Source organism: Dreissena polymorpha, chromosome 1 (genome assembly GCF_020536995.1).
Source record: "Dreissena polymorpha isolate Duluth1 chromosome 1, UMN_Dpol_1.0, whole genome shotgun sequence".
NCBI classification, from domain to species: Eukaryota; Metazoa; Mollusca; class Bivalvia; order Myida; family Dreissenidae; genus Dreissena; species Dreissena polymorpha.
In genome coordinates, this window is record NC_068355.1 from 59101462 (window position 1) to 59117259 (window position 15798).

Consider the following 15798-nt stretch of genomic DNA (forward strand, 5'->3'; position numbering starts at 1 on the left):
TTTGTACCGAAGACAAAACTGATCGTTTTAACAACTGAATACCACTTCGTGTTTCATCCTATTCCTCCAGCCGCATTGATGGTTAGATAACACATATATATCCTTAACGTGCTCCTTTTTACGCTCCGAGTTTATTTATTCTGGTTCCTGTCGTACTATAATATTTTAGTTCACAAAGTGACAGAGGCAGGTAATCCAGACTACCAGTTTAATCAACAGAGATGTCAGCGAGTATAAATAACATATCGTGTTTTGCAGGAGCTTAAATGTAAACATTTAGCTATATTTGCTTTAAGGCAGTCGTGAAAAGTGAATAACACTGACAAGTAATTATTAAAAAACAACTACCGTCAACATTGTTATGGAATCCTTTTAATTGCGTTGGAGTGTAACTGAGATATGTAACATTTAACCCATTTATGCCTAGCGTCTAGAAAAAAGGCATTGGCAGACAGCGTAGACCCAGATTAGACGCCGCATGATGCGGCGTCTCATCAGAGTCTGCGCTATTTGCTTAAAGGAATTTCTGTACGAAATTTTCTAAATATAGAAATCAATATACTGACCATCCCTAATGTTGGAAATAAATTGATCCAATTTAGAAGGATGGGAGAGTCCACTAGGCATAAATGGGTTAAACGCTCATTGCAACCACTCACAGCTTACAGTGTTTTACCGGGTATTTCTTAACTTTGAAATAAATTTCGCGTGCTGCTAGTACTTTAAACGGTTGTCAGTATTGAGAAAAAAATTCAGCTCAATTTTAAATGCACACATTGTGGCTATGTTATTGTTTCAAATTGTGTGAAATATGTATGAAAACGATATGTGCTTTATGTATTGAAGTCAACATAGTGATTAAAGTATGTTTCTAACACAATACGATACGATATAAATGAGCTCAATTTGTACATTCCACGTGAAGCGTCCGTGTGTGAAGTTATTTGTCGGTTTTCTAGTTATTGTTGACGAAACATATCCATTTCAAATATTAATTTTAGTGTATAAATAGAAAAAAAAAATTCACGCCCGGTGAAATTATATTTGTAATGAGCCCTGTTGTGGTCAGGTGTAAGGGTTATTTTTTTCTAATCAGTTATAAATCTGCAAAAACTAACACAAACAATAAGATAACAACATATTAACTGATAATCATCTTACCTCGTTGTGGCTTATAACACCATAACGCTAATAACGTGATCATGTAGGCTTATCATACCAACTCAAACAACATAAACCGCCGATGTCTTAATTAGAAAGGCTCCGTGCGTAAGCCGATTGTCAAGCGTCATTTACACCATCTTATCCTATAATACCAGCCTTATTTCAACATTTGAAACATCCTTATTAAAGCCGTGTACACCGGTTATAATTAACACTAATTATCTGTACATTCGTCAGGTAGTATTTATCCGATAAAAACATCCACGATTCGTACAATGTATGATATCAATGTCTGAATAGAACGTATTTTTTTACTTAAATGTAGCTGAAAGAATTAATTCAGATGTAATTCTTGAAAAATGTCAAGAAATGTAACACTACGTGAGGTGGGCGTGCAACGCCAGATGTGTGCAAATATAGCCAATTACACCGCGTATCACCTGAAAATTCAAAGAGATTCCACAAAACAGATCAATTCCATGACATATGATATACTTCAATTATTACATGTAAGGTGAATCGTGTGTTTTAAACGGAAACAAAGTGTGATATTCCAACGAAAAATATAACAAACATTCGTGTGGTTTTCTTCTCAAACTAACTGAAAAATACCTCTAAGTACACCGATTATTTGTTCAACAACTGAATATTTTGAGAAAGATAAACTATTGGAAAAATATTTATTGCAGCCAAGCATGAGTTTGAACAATTTAATGACAAAACATGCAATATGTAACACAGACGTCATTATGCCGTTGTACCTTACGTGCGAAAGATTTTAGATACAGTACGTTTTTGAGATAATATTCTTTTTCCATAAAAAAGAAGTTTAAATTCATTCATCTCAGATTCTTGACAAATCAGGCCATCGTTTTTCCTTGCGTTTCGGCTTTTGCTCAGCTCGTTATTGTTTCAGTCCATCACCTCTTACGTAAATTTCGTAGTTCACGTATTGGCATGTAAATGTTTCATTATTAATCTCATAGTCCGTTAATTAAAAAATGTCCTTTTGTCAGAGGTCTTAATTTCCAATGATAAGTCGTATGCAGCATTTATATCTCCTGAGATTTTCGAATGGGCTTCGTGTGAAAAACTAGCTATATAAAAGTGTATGCATACATACTTTTATGCACAATATTGTTGATTGAAAAAGTGCTTTTATTTAAAAAATACAATTAAGTACGTATAAGAAAATTGAACAGATTCTTTTCAGGATGGCAAATGTCAGGTAAAAACACGCCAACATATTTTTGAAACATGCTTGTATATAATAAACACACTAATACGAACATTAACAATCTGAATATTTACAATCTATATTAACAAGTATTATAGTATATAGTATAAAGTCATATACCAGTAATCACATTTGTATTCCGTGCACAATTTATGCTCTGGTAAAATATGTAGTAAATATATGAATGGTTCAATACTATCAATCACGATTAATAGATGAACCCCTATCGATAAAGACAAATTAAATAACTACAGATTTCCCCATATATTCTTCACTAGAATGGTAGCCGCCCATGTCAAACTTTCATTGGTTGTCTCTGGTTTGAATACAAAGAAAGAAACGTGTGACCGTAGCAATGCACTTGTGTCCATTCTTCAGAATATAGGAATTAAGGACTTGTTCCGAGCATTCTCGGAAAACCAACAGGGATATGTATATAATTTACATATTCACATGTACACACCTACAAAATATGAAGTTGAATATGTTAATTGTCGCCATCTCTACTAGATGGCATAATGGGCAGTAAAAATAGGCCCAAAAAGAAGTATACACAGCAAAAGACAAATATTCGATGCGTAAAATTCGTTTTACTAACATATGTAAACAAAGAGAGTACGAGAGTTAAATCATATGGCGGAGAAGGTGTTGTGGAGAGAGTTAATTTTTACCACATTGGTTAACAACGTCACAGTCTTTAGAGTAAAAAAGGGTCAAACTAGCCAAGACCGAATTTGATTCGTCAAAAGAGCCCATGTCACAAAAGCTAAGGTTAAACGTCGGTTTAAATATACGGGTTAAACAAGTAAAATTTTTACAGCAAATTAATAATTAAGAAGGCGTTCAATGACATAAAAAAATTAAGTGTGCATAAAATAGTATTGATTTTTTGGACTAGGTGGTAATTAAAAGGGCGTATACCGGGCGGACTCGTATGACGTGTACCAGCCTCAACTGTCAACTAAAATCCGTTATAAATATAGTTCCTACGTAGATAAATGTTATATCAATATCAGCCTGAACTGATAGCTAAATCAGGCAAAAAATTGCAGAATAAAAGTATGGTCAGAACTGATACCTAAAATCATGCATAGGGATAACATCAATATCAGCCTTAGCTGATATCTATAATCAGACATAATATTTCAAAAACATGCTTATATAGCCTGAAATGAAAACTAAAATCAGAAGTTCACTTGATAGTACACAATGTCTCATGAGCGTGGTCTTCCTGCTTCTAGCCGAAGTTGCACGTGTAGGTCCTTTGTGGCTTAAGGTATTGTTCAGGAGGATCGGCCGGAAACGTGCCTTATCACCACATTGTACAGGAAGTGCCCATATCGTGGTGGTGGGAGGTAAGTATGGCCTGACCTGATAACTTAAAGTGTGAATAAATATAACATAAACGTATTCTGAACTAATATCAGGTATTATAAAGTATAATATTGAGAATATAATAATAATATTAATAGGACATATTTTAAAAATTGCGACAAAAGTGCTAAAGTGGTGATTATAAAATAGTTGTGTCCAAAAACCTAAAATGAAATATAATGTGAGTCGAAAATAAGGGAACCAACGTAAGAAGTCACAGTGTGTCAGTTCTTGATATTTATTTATAAGAATGAGAGCGACATATAGGTCAGAGTGCAGAACTAAAACCTCTAAAACTTGTTTGTGTTGCAGATGGTGTTTTTACAGCAATCGACAGGTTTTATGGGGTAAACTTCCGGATTATCAGTACCTATATGCTATAGTCATAAACCACTCTCCCGAAGAGATATTCTTAAACTTGTAAATGCATCCAAACCAACCAAATGTGAACTTGATGCAATCCCAACTGCGAGACTAAAAGAACATCTTTCAGAATTAACACCTATATTGACAGAAATAGTAAATCTGGTGTATTCCCTGACACATGGAAAAGCGCTGTGATTAAACCATTGTTGAAGAAGAAAGGTCTCCTTTTGGAATTACCGAACTATCGTCCGCTTTCAAATCTGACATTGCTTTCAAAATTCTAGAAACAGCTGAATATCAAGGCTAATACTCTACTTCCACCTTACCATAGTGACCTATATAAGAGATCAGGGAGTCGAAACGGCAATGCTAAGAATTTATAATGAACTTGTAGAAAATATTGATGAAGGTAAAGTCACCATCGTGGTCCTGCTTGCCTTGAGTGCAGAGTTCGAGACCATTGATATCCCAATACGTATTCGTATTCTTCAAGACGAGTTTAGTATTCATGGCATTCCCTTAAAATGGATAAACTCCTATCTCACCAACAGAACAGTGAAAGTGTTAGTCGAATAGTTAACATCAGAAACTGAGCAAATACTTTTCGTTGTTCCTCATGAGTCTTGTGCCGGGCCAATTATCTTTACTTTGTATATATTGGCTCTTAACAGAGTGGTTGGAAAATACCTGGCTTATCTTTATGGATATGCGGATGACCATAAGCTAGCATTCAAAATTCCAACAGGTAATTCCGAAAAGGAGTCGACTTTTTTTCAACAACTTAATAGTTGCCTGGACGACGTAATTAAGTGGATGTCAACCTTCAAACTAAAATTGAATCAATCAAAAACTGAAATTATTGTATATAGAACCAGGCAACAATTGGCGAAATTGAGTACTTCAAGCGTGGTTGTCGATGGTCTTGAATAGAAATTTGTCAATCATGTAAGAGATCTTGGTGTTATCATGACCAACACACTCAACTTTGACAAACAAACCAGAAAAAGTGTCAGATCGCACATGCACAACTACAAAATATCAAATCTATACGAAAACATCTTACAACAGAGTCTACGGCATCATTAGCACGCACATGGATTAGTTCATTCGCATATTGACTTTTGCAATGGTCTTTTTACGGAAGTTCCCGCTTACCAATTCAAGAAGCTACAGCGAGTTCAAAATCATGCCGCAATAGTAGTCTTGAACGCTTCTTGTGAAGAACCTATCAATGATCTCATAAAAATGTAACACTGGTTCCCTGTAGAGGCCAAGGTGATGTTTAAATTGTAGTATTTCGGGAAATCAATGGTACAGCTCTAGTTTACATAAGAGACAATACAAATTAAGGTCACACAATGACACAAAATTCTTCATCCCTAGACGACGAGCAAAACTAGCCGACAGATCTCTTGCCGTCGTCGGTCTAAAATGGTGGAACAATCTACCTGAGTATCTTAAGGCTTGGCAATCTGAAGCCAGTTTTAGATCAAAGCTGAAAACACATCTCTTTGGACAATTTTACAAACAATAAGTGTACATGTAGGATTAGTATGAAGTCTGCATTTTACTAACTAAAATAGTAAATGTTTGTTGATTGTTTTCACGTTCTCGAACATAAATGTATATCGTTAACAAATTTTGGTCTTAATGCCGAATATGTAATTGTAAAGCGCAATAGAATATGTAAATACTTTTTGCGCTATATAAATGCTATGTAGTTGTATTTATTTGTATAGAACAATAAATTATCTAGTAATGGGACACAATTGGCACAAAGACCTTTAATGATAATGATAATATGAGCCACTGTTCCTTAATTCATACAGTTATTTACACACTAGCTAAATATGTGAAATGATTCACATTTTTGTTCTTGATTTTCTTAAATTAAGACACAATAATGTTTTAATATTAACTTGTCATCATGGCTTTTAATGACAATAAACCATCGAACACGTGCTTTAGAGATTGGTACATATGCATACATGTATGTGATGTTTATCACGTGCAAACATGTCATAATACATATGAAAATAAAGCATTTTTTCCAGACTGATGAAATAACGTATAGAAATGTATGTATTTAGATACTTGTTGAAGTGTAAATAGGGTCAATGAAACAATTATAAATTTATAATAAAGTTAACCATACAATTGTCATTAATAGAGCATGAAAACCAATACCCTAACAAACCAAATTACATAAGACTAATTGACCAATGACCATATAAATAAGGTTGTATTGACCGACATGAAACGTTGCTTGCATTTTGCAAAAACGTGGCGACAACTGTTATTGGGACAGTGGAAACCCAGCTTAACTGATAACTAAAATTCGTCATAACTATTCAAACCGTTCAAGCATATTCTGAAATTAAATTTTAATCAGACAAAACTATATTAGTTATTCAAGTTATTTAGAGCTGGCTGAATTGATTATAAAGATTTAATTTTTCAATAAGTGATTTTGGATGGTTTTCGAAACACAACAGATGCAACTGAATTTGGAGCATGTATAAGCGGGCATTAGGAACTAGTTGTATACATTACGCCATAAGACGCACGAAATGATGGAATAACTGAGGTGCCACTACAAGTTTGCAGAAAGTATATATAGGCCGGCTAAAAATAAAAAGCCAGAATTTTAATCAGGCACACATGTTAAACATTACATGTAATTGAAAACATATCTGACCTGAATCAGCTTGACTGAAAGAGGGCAGTGACAACTGCAGCTCGGATATACTTTGGAGAACGCGTAGCTCGTCCCGATCTGAAAGGTGACAACCATCCTAAAAGATGGTCTGAAGAAATGCACTTTTATCGATATGGGCACCACCATCTTGAATATCATCGATCGGACTTTAAGCGAACGACTATTCGAGATTTCGAAGAGACAATTTCTTCGGTGCAGCTTTCTACGGAAGCAAGGTCGCATTAAAGCACAACCGGCCTTCGGGACAGGGCCACATGCTATGAGAAAATTACGAGTCTCGGACATTCACTGTCTTAAGTTCACATTGTCTGCAGCCGAACATTGTCGGCCTCCGTAACAATTATGATTTATCAATTCACCACCATCTTGAATATCATCGATCGGACTTTAAGCGAACGACTATTCGAGATTTCGAAGAGACAATTTCTTCGGTGCAGCTTTCTACGGAAGCAAGGTCGCATTAAAGCACAACCGGCCTTCGGGACAGGGCCACATGCTATGAGAAAATGACGAGTCTCGGACATTCACTGTCTTAAGTTCACATTGTCTGCAGCCGAACATTGTCGGCCTCCGTAACAATTATGATTTATCAATTCACCTTTCACGTTCGGATCTGAGAAATGTATGTGCTGGTAAAATTTCTTATGGTGAAAGTGATAACTCTTCAAGTGACAACGTTGACATGTCAAAATCTAGACTGCAAACATTCAATAAATATGTGGAAAATAAAGTTAATTTTGCCAGTATTTTTCACATCCAATGTTCCAAATCAGATGCTCCAGGAATTGTGTTGGATGACTGCCAAAAGTAAATTCTTCAGAGATCAGCTTTTAAAGATGAGTATCGTACTTCTTTTCCGCTAAGTGGGGAAGTTTGAGTTGGTTTCTGGAACAATGGCAGAACATAACTTCAGAACAATTGGTTCTTTCAATCATAGAGTTAGGTTGCAAAATGGATTTTCTAGAATTGCTTTAGGATACAGGGATCCGTTTCACTGTAGAATCTGTTCAACACGAAAACTGTATTTAAACCAAAAATAAATACTTAACTTTAAAAAAGATGCGAACAAGTAAGTGCAAACGATGCTCACAATGGTTTTTACATGACCTTGTACACTGTTCCAAAACAAACGAAACAATGAAGCCAGTTATAAATCTCAGACCCCTAAAAGGAAAATTTCAGCATGAAAACCTTGTCAATAGTCATTCATCTAGTGAAACCAAAGCATTGGGCAATCATATTAAATTTGGCCGACACCTAGTTACACATTCCTATTTTCAAGGGTCAGGGGAAATATCTAAGAATCAATTTTCAAGATCAGTGTTACCAATTAAAAGTGCTAAAATCAGCCAACCGCGTGTTGACAACTTATGTGTCCGTAGTGGCGGGATATTTGAGAACAATTAGCATTCGTCTAGCTTTTTATCTCGATGACTACCTAAAACTGATGGTTTCAGTGGTTTCATGATAAATATGAGAGATTTCAGTTAGTTCCTACTAAATAATGTTGTATCTGTGAGCTCTGTTTCTTATAGAGGCAGGAATCATAATTCCTTCGGAGGAAAGATTAGTAAAATTTCAATCAGGAATAAAAAATATATCTGCAAACCTGTAGTGGCAGCTCAGCTATTCCACCATCATGTTCGTCATATGGCGTAATGCCCGCTTAAACATGCGCCCAATTCAGTTACATCTGTTGTGTTTCTGGAAACAATCCAAAGTTTCAGTAGATAAATGATTCCATGTACTTTTCACCCAAGATCTCATTTGGTCTGGTGGAGTCAAAAAGCAAACATTTTCAAGGTCGATCTATTTAGAATCAATTACCAGAGATCACTATAAAAACAGATGCATCCAAGATTATGCACGGGGGTTACACGGGGAAAATTGATTCCAATCAAACATCTTTAACTACTGTAGCTGAGTTCCTTTCAGATATGTTTCGAAGAGGGTCTGCAATATAATACCAATGCTAGATATAGATCTACGATGACAATTATTCTCCCAGATTGTTTTAAAGTAGGACAACATCCTGATATTACTAGATTAATTAATTGGGTTTTCAATTCCAGACCTCCTCAAAAAGACACGTGCCAGAATGGAATCTAAGATTCTGTTTTTGCGCAATTCCACAGAAACAATTTTGAATCAATGAAGACATCTTCATTTTAATTACTTACAAGACTGTATTTCTTATTGACATTACTTGTTTCTGGAGATGTAGTGATCTACAATCCCTGCAGTTAGGAGACAAAGTGAAGGACTCACTTATAAAAGACATGGGCTAGCTAAACATGACAGGGGATGTCATAATGTTACACATATCTTGCTTCCTACTTTCACAGATAATAAAAAAGCTGGATCTGAAAAAGACGTCTTTATTTTCATTTAAAGGACACTGAAGCTTTTCGTAGGTTTGTTCAAGAAACATGCTTTTCTGACAAGTGTCTTCACATACAATGCCTAATTGGAATGTGCAAACTTTAAAACTAGCTCTTAATGACAAATCATTACAAGTGAAAGGTAACAGCACCCGAGCAATTTGATCATCGTATGCGCTATATAAAGTTTATTTACTGAGTTATATCCTCTAAGCAGCTTATTGGAGTAGAAAATCAACTTTTGTTAAATATTACTTAAGAGATTTGAACATGTTGAGCTAAGAAAAGCTTGTATACACGTCTAAACTTCAGCGAGCCGCAAAGTGGTTGTATTCATTGTTTGCGATTTAACGAAGTAATTACTGAACGGTTTTACTATCATCATTGGTATAAATTATGGATGTAAAAAATGCAGCAGGAAGATGCACAGATAGAAGATATCCGAACATATGAATTGTGGGTCGTTCATCTGAAACAAACATACAACACCTTTGGGATAGAAAAGTGAGTATTGCTTTGAAATGCATCCTATAAGTAAATAAAATAAGTAAGTAAAACACGTGAAATGAAACTATACAATTTTGTTATCAAATTTGATTGAAATGATATATGTTTACTTACTTATTTAACTAGTTTCCACCTTCATCCCGTTTATGTGTTCCCATTGGCGGGGAACGTTTCAAGCCTAAAGCTTAACTGAAGCAAGTGAAATGGCAACAGGAAATTAATTATTAAGAAGGCGACTAATGAAATAACACAAATTAAAAAAAATGTGCAAATATAAGTTTATATTGTTCATATCAGCGTGTGCTATTGTTCTTGTTGTATAGTAAAATTCGTCTCTTAAATGATTATATATCATTAGCCAATCATGTCATATATAATTGATTATGAAACAAGCAGCCTATATATTAAGACATTGTAATATGCTTGTTTAATTTTCATTAATGACATTTATAATAAATGTTCATTTTTTAAATCCCCAACAGCACTCGCGGCACACAAACACTGTGTGCCCTATATTACTTTTATTAATTTAATAAAAACAACATATGCACAAATGTCTAGATTAATGTTTGCCATTCGCAAAAATAGGACTTTAAGTAAATATTAATTTATTTATTAGTGTTTCATGAAGAAAGATTTGGTAGCAATGAATAGAGACTCAATATATGTTTATTGAGTCAATGATACGTTAACATGTGTGACATGTGGAGGACATGGCGATATTTTTTTAGATTTGCAAATTAATCAGACAAAGAAGAATAAAGCCAGATGTCTAAATATCTTCCAGGCAGTACTCGAGGGAATAATTTGCATTAAGAAAAAACAGAGGGGGTTAAGAAGTTGATAAAACATCTTTTAAGCGAAGGTTCTCCTCAAATGCAAATGCGCACGTCAATATTTCACGGGGAATGCAGCGTAATATGTATATACTTTTAAACTTTGCGCATATGGGGTGGAAGAGATATAGTTATATAAATGTATTCTTAATATAGATGTGATATGTACAATTGCAATAGAATATGCATTTATCCTTTACCGGTTTATTTAAACCATTGAAAGCAGAAACAATTTGAAGATCGACACGATCTTAAGAAAAGTTTTAGCGAGACCAGCGCATTTAAGGATATTCGGTCTTTTCACGAGAAGACATATACGGAGTATATATTAATTGTCTGATAGAATTCTTACAACATTAAAAAATTATAATTTATGCTGCGGTTTTAAAAATATAATGTGTACATTCGGTAAATATATTATACATCTATACAATATACAATAATCTAAACATGTTCCCAATAGTAAACATTGTATAACAGATGACCAAACTTTTTTAGAAAATTTTGCCATGCTTATCAAATAAGTCGCGTTCTGAGACAACTGGTCATAATGTTTGTGCGTAAAGTGTCGTCCCATATTAGCCTGTGCAGTCTCTTCTTAGCAAAAATCCAATTTAGGCGGAAAGTGTCGTCCCTGATTAGCCTGTGCGGTCTGCACAAGCTAATCTGAGACGACACTTTACGCACATGCATTATGCCCACTTTCCTCAGAACACGACTCGAATGATCTTGCGGAGACTGTTTTTAAATTGTGCGTCAGTGTGTTTTTCTTATGCAAGTGGAACTCAATCATAAATCGCAAATGTAATGGTCGGACATAGATTCATCGTGGGTTGATTAATGAGCTCAGATGACTTTTTCTCACGGACTTGAACGGGGAAAATGGTTTGAAGGTGGTAACGACCATTATGCTAACGTAATGTTCAATAAATCGCCGGATCGATGTTCATTTTATATTCCGGTCCATAACAAGACAGGTTGTCCCACAACAATATTGACAATTTTAATCCTGTACACAATCATAATGATAAGCTATTATTTCTTATGATTAAAACGTAGTTTTATAATACATATATCATCGCATGGTCGTTGATACAGCTTATGATAAAATTTTGGTATATAACAGGTAACTATTCATGTATTTGTTGATTAGTTAAGGTTCATGTAAAGGCTTCAGTTTGAAAAATGCGGGACCCCTAGCATTGAACTCAAATTTAACTAAACGAAGAGTGCCACATTGAAAATGTTTACATATTTGCTTAAAAGGATGTTTTTTCTTCAAACTGCTACCAATTTTGTGCAGCAAAGTCTTATACTATCGACAAAATCAATCAAAATACAAAGCGATTTTAACACAAAAAATATACATTATTTTCAAAAATCTGAATGATGTTTATTCAACGTATTTCTGCGGAAAATTATATAACTAGTTAATAATATCGACATTGATGAGGCCAAGTTACGTTTAAATAGTAAAAAAAAAAAAATATCTAGAAATATCCAAACTCGAACACATGTCATTTCATGACGATGGGGGCAGCCATTTTTAAATTAATAAAATTGAAAGAAACATGCTAAAAACTCACTCATCGCCTATTTGACATTCCAAACGGTTGACGGTTACAAATGCCTTGGATTGTAATCTTTCCGTTGATGCGTGCAAACTGCATGATCAGACCGCATAAACACTCCAAAAAAATAACTTTGTAAGAAGCATTTCACCAATGTTTACACTTGTTGTCGAATCACATGTACTTGTATTATTGCGCACAAAATAGTTCGCTTACAGACTGACAGAAAGATCGATACGAAACTCCGTTTACTTCAACACGGTATACTATTTTATTGATAATATATAATAATAATTCGCTTCAACAACCTAAATGTAAAAATAATTCTTTTAAACGGAGTTTTTAATAACGAAAGTGAAAACAACGGAAGACGGATGGATATTATGTGAGATGCACTTCGGCTCCAGAAAAAAACAATACAAATACACTAAAAAAAGACGTGTGGGGGAAATTTTCAGCTGTAACATATTTTAAATGGGGTAAGTGATTATATCTCTGTGTGATCATATCTGTTATTAAGCGCGATCTCTTCTTGATTAATGTTAACAGTTGTCTTACTAGTCGCGACCCAACTGTCAAAATAATGATGTGTTTTCTCAGGTATGTGTAAACACATACCAGGTTTTGTTACTTCTTCATTTGATTTCGACCGATTTGTAATGCACGTTTTTTTCTACGGAGCACAGCGAGTGCCACGCTTTCAAAATGGGTAGAGGGAATCGATATACAAATGTTTAAAAAGATTCGGTTTGCCAAAAGGAACACATTATTCAAAACGGTACAAGGACAGTAGTTGTTCAGGAAGGAAGAAAGAAAATAACATGATAACTAGCAGTGTATTTCTATGTAAAACTATGATTTCTAGAGTCGTCTGCACAAAACTCATAAAATGATGATTAAATATTGTTATTGATGAGCAATATCTCCTTTTATCACAATGATTTCTACACAGCCAAACCTATTTCTTTATTTATTTGAGATGGTTTTAAAATTTCCATTTGGTTATAGCAAAAGTGTTAAGCCCTTGAAATAGAATGGTGACTCTTATTATCCACCATACCTGGATTTTTAAAAAGTAGTTCAGTTTAGTTATTTTTAGAACTTTGTTAAGGAAAATTATCCAAAAAATGCAGTTGAATAATAACTCATTTGTTGTTTTCTGACAATAATTTTCTGTGAAATGTTGCTAACTTGACCTTGTATATGTATATAGCTTTGTACTTATTCAACTTACGGTAGTGCATATCCTTCCTAACTTTAGATTGAGATTTGTAAATTAGTGTAAAAATGTATTGGTTTTAAACAAAAATATGAATAAAGCAAAAAAATATTGAATGACAAAAATGTGTTTATGTTATTCTATCCGTCTTAACCTTTAAAATGATATATAGTTTGACCATATTGTACCACATTGAATGAATAAAAACCAAATCAAAGTTTTAATGAATTTTATCCCTCTCATGAACCTTAACATGTATGCCTAGTGGACTCTCCCATCCTTCTAAATTTGATCAAATTATTTCCAAAATAAGGGAAGTCTAGTATATTTATGTCTTTATTTATAATATTTCTTACAGAAATTCCTTTAAGCAAACAGCGCAGACCCATCTGGGTCTACGCTGTTTGCCAAGCCTTTTTTCTATACGCTAGGAATAAATGGGTTAATACGCGCAATCATCATTTAACAATATAAATCATGCGCTGCAAATAACTGAAAACGTAAACATTTGGGACTAAATATAACATGGCGATATTCCATAATTTCTTTTAATAATTCATCATACAAACAAGAATACACCCAGAAGCCAAAGGCTCTGTTAAACAATGCTCATGGGAATATGTTGATCTAAGAAAAGAGAGATGGTGCGTTGAGAAGTTGATTAATCGGTGAACATATTCGTCGTTTCTCTCAGATACAGATGTTTATTGTTCCACGGACTTTTGACAGCAGCGGCAAATACACGCTTCTGCGTTAAACAAAGTACGTTACTTAATATTATTTTACTTCGGAGACTTGGGAATTAGTTTTCAATATTAATGACAGTACTTGATAAATTGATACTCATCCTACCCTTTTATAGATATATCCACTACTTTTCAGCGTGGAGTTTTACCGAACACTTGTGAATACGCTTTAATTCATAATCAAAATTGTATTGTTTAGTTTGTTGTTATTTTTGTCCTATTTAAATAAAAGTGGGTTGCTGTTGCTGTTGTTTGTTTTTTTTGTTAAATATTGGTCTGCCACAGTTGTTGGTTTGGGATAAATTTGAATTGGCAACAAGCACAGGTGGTTAGCGTGTGGCTATGATATTAATTAGTGAAAACATCATTTTGAATGATAAATAATCATATTATAACGAAAAATAAACTTTTCTGAAAAAAAATATTTCACTATCAAATATATATATATATTTGATAGTGAAATATTTTTTTTCAGAAAAGTTAATTTTTCGTTATAATATGATTATTTATCATTCAAAATGATGTTTTCACTAATTAATATCATAGCCACACGCTAACCACCTGTGGCAACAAGTTGTGGGAAATACAAAGGTGAACACGGTGTGCACCATGTATGCATTAATTTATGTGTATGTATCTGTTCGCGATTCTGCTTCGCGCATAGAAATTATAAATAAAAAATAATTACAAACCAAAGAGGTATTTATAACACAGTAAATAATACTGTTTACTAGTAAAACAACAGTCACAAATGTTCAACCTTATGTTAAGACATGTCATCGAGTCATATAATGTCACTCTTTATTCGGGCATCATTTCAATGCATGTTATTACAAGAAGTTTTGCCCTTAGTGTTTGTACACGTTATGCGATAAGAAAATAGCTTTGCTTTATTTCATTTTGTGTTTTTAAGTAAACATGCTTTATGTAGGTTTGTTCATTTAACGAAAGACTGCACATAGTTAAAAAACACAAATGACGATTTGAATATCCCGTTTTTTAGTCAACACAAGAGCATTATAGTTATTAATTACTATCCAGTTTTATTGTTAAAAGAATAAACTCATCATACAAATGATCGTGTTTTTTTTAAATAAATCATTTATCTTATTAAAATACTTTAAAGTGGTTCAAAATCTTGTGTTCTCTAATTTCCTGAATTGTCCTTAAGTGTGAACGCGCAATTCTCATACACGAAATATCGCTTAAGAAATATGGTAACAGGCGAAAGGCGACGCTGTTAAAACCATATCTAAATGGACCGTATATCTCCGGTAAAGATGTTTTGACACACTGTGACTGCGTTGCGTATTTGAATTAACAAACCTACGCCAGTTTCATTGGGAATTGTGGTGATAACACGCACAAAAAAAATACATCGTTTTCCAAATGGAACTATGCCGCCAAAGCGCATCATTCAAGAGATCCGATCTAAGAATTGTATACACTTTGATATTGTCGTATCCTTAATTTTGGTATCACAACAGTAGTGGTTTTAACTTACATAAACAGAAAGAAAAACAAAACTACATTCGACCTACCGGTATGTATTAAATACCAGTATGTATTTGGGACTTCGATGAACATACGATGTTTTAATAATGCTTGAGTATTCGATATTTATGGGTGAAAATTGACGAGATATGAGTTGCGTTCTGAGAAAACTGGGCATAATGCA